This window comes from Glycine max, chromosome 20, assembly GCF_000004515.6.
Source record: "Glycine max cultivar Williams 82 chromosome 20, Glycine_max_v4.0, whole genome shotgun sequence".
NCBI classification, from domain to species: domain Eukaryota; kingdom Viridiplantae; phylum Streptophyta; class Magnoliopsida; order Fabales; family Fabaceae; genus Glycine; species Glycine max.
The window spans coordinates 24,445,585-24,448,087 of record NC_038256.2 but is presented as its reverse complement, the minus strand read 5'-3'; the positions used below and the strand labels follow the sequence as shown (position 1 = coordinate 24,448,087).

The following is a 2,503-nucleotide window of genomic DNA, read 5'->3' as shown; positions in this document are numbered from 1 at the left end:
GGTGATAACAAAATTCTTTTACAAGCTCCTGCGACTGCTTCTCAAGGTCAGACTTATAACACCCTCTCTTTTACTTTATAACACATATACAGTCAAAGGAATAAAATTCACACAAGCACATGTGTGCACATGGACATGCAGTTACACACACACAATTATGACATTTGAATGGTTAAACTATAACAATGATATTTTCACACCTGGACTTTAAGGTAATTTCTGATAGTGTTGAGATCACTGGTGACTTTAATAAATACCTATTACAAAAGAAACAACTAGTAACTATTTTTTCTGAAAAAGTCACTCGATCAAAATGGTATTATCAGAAGTAAAATCAATGAAAAAAAAGCACTTATGCACAAAGCTTGTATTCCAATATAAATAATCATTTTGAGAGTTTAGCAGCTGTTTCACCCAACAGATAATAAAGATTGATGATTAACAATCTTGACTTTTCCTACAAAAAAAAAAGAAAAAGAAAGAGAACAAAAGAGTTGTTGCATTTTTTTAATTTTCAAGAACTTCTTGGCCAACAATGAAACTGAATTTAATTGGTCAGAATTAAGCCAAATGTTCTTATTCGGTATAAGTAGTAGATGCAAAACAAGTAAGTGAAGGAAGCAGAGCGACTGGATTCAATTATGGGCTTCTCAGAACTTGAATCATGTCATTTGATGCATTGAATATTAAGTTTATGTTAATGCATTTGTGGGTTGCTTAAAAGCACAAAATAATGTTAAAAAAATGTTTCAATTCACAACATTAATCCTTACTCAGAGTTGTATATCTCATGTATAAACATTAGGCTATCCAAGCAATAGATAAACTAGGTTTGATGCCAATTTGCTGTTGCAATTGTTTCATGTTCAGGTGACAAGAACCACCTTTCACTTGTTGTCTACTATCACGGTGAATTTTGTCAAGAGATAAGACAATACAATGAAATTCTTCCCTGAAAGTTCAAATTCAAATTTAATGAAATTAGTCACGAAAACATTACTCATAAACTTAAAATGTCTAACAATATCATTACATATCAGTTTAAATTGAAAATATTGCAGAGCTGAATAGAAACTCACATAGTCTTTCGCATGGAAACCAAGATGTTCCTTAAAGATTCAATCTGCTTTACCAAAAGAGCATCTTTCATGCCACTGGCACAATTTAGAACACCATAATTGTTGGAATTTTGAAGCACCTGCTTACAAAACAATCATAATTCACATAGTTACTTACTTCAAGTCCCCCTACCTAGTGATTTCAGAACTACAACATTAGCAATATCAAGGTCAAAGCAACTACTGAGGTAAATTAAAATTAAAAATTATAAGCATATAGTAAAAGTATAAGTGAAATTACTTGCAACCTATCAACAATATGGGAAGCATTCCTAGACTGTGAAATTAAGAGAGATTGAAGCTCATCCCATCAACCCATTTCTTCCCTAGCTTCTCTGAATTTCAACTGAAATTTTTTCACTATCGCGTCCATCGTCAATCATGAACTAACCAGTCTTGAGCCAACAATAAGCCTTTCACAGAGGAAAAAGTGAATCTTCAGTTATAGTTCAAAATCGTGCTTTGAACTATTGGATAAAACTGAGTGATAAAGTGTTTGAAAAGGTGAGAAAGTGTTTGAGAAGATGAGAAAATTGAGAGAAAAGACTGATATTATTACTAGACTGAAAAGTTAATATGAGTTGATTATATATAGACCTCTGAACCTTTACACTAACAGTAACAAAATCTAACCAACTAACAGTAAAGGCTAACTAAATTAACTAATAAACTAACTGTACTAACTAACAGACTAACTGAATTAACTAATTTTGTTATCAGATATCTATTGCTAAAGAAGTGTTGCTAGCAAAGGATAACAACCCTTACAAGTACACACAATTACAAAACTGTTTATACAGTTATACAACACATGCTCTAATATTCTAATATCCCTCCTTAAACTCAAGGGGAAGAGTTTTCAGAAGAAATACTTTTCACATTGAGTTTGTCTCTGAGTATCTCAAATCTTGTTGAAGAAAGAGGCTTGGTCAGCACATCAGCCCACTGATCTAAGGCTGGAATATGTATAATTGAAACCTGTTTGGCCAGAAAATTTTCTCTAACAAAGAAAACATCAACTTCCATGTGCTTTGTATGACTATGGAACATAGGGTTGTGAGCAATGGACACAACACTTTGGTTGTCACAAAAAAGGACAGGAGTAGTGAATGGTACTTGTAATGCTGTTAAAAGAGCATGAATCCACGTTAACTCAGTGGAAGTTTGAGCTAAATTATGATATTCAGCTTCAGTGCTGGATCTGGCCATGTCTTTTTGTTTGCGGGACCAAGATATTGGTTTGGACCAAGAAATATTGTAGCCCCTGAGGTGGAACGCCTGTCATCCACATATGATGCCCAATCAGCATCACAAAATGCACGGATAACCAAGGGCCTTGTAGCAAGAGCAGGCTGAAGAAGTAATCCATGAGATAAAGTGTCCTT

General features: G+C 33.8%; 1 pseudogene; it reads right to left on the bottom strand.

The window, feature by feature from the left end:
• Positions 1 to 769: 769 nt before the first annotated feature.
• On the bottom strand, positions 770 to 1,491 carry LOC102660048 (uncharacterized; annotated as a pseudogene).
• Between the last annotated feature and the right edge of the window lie 1,012 nt (positions 1,492 to 2,503).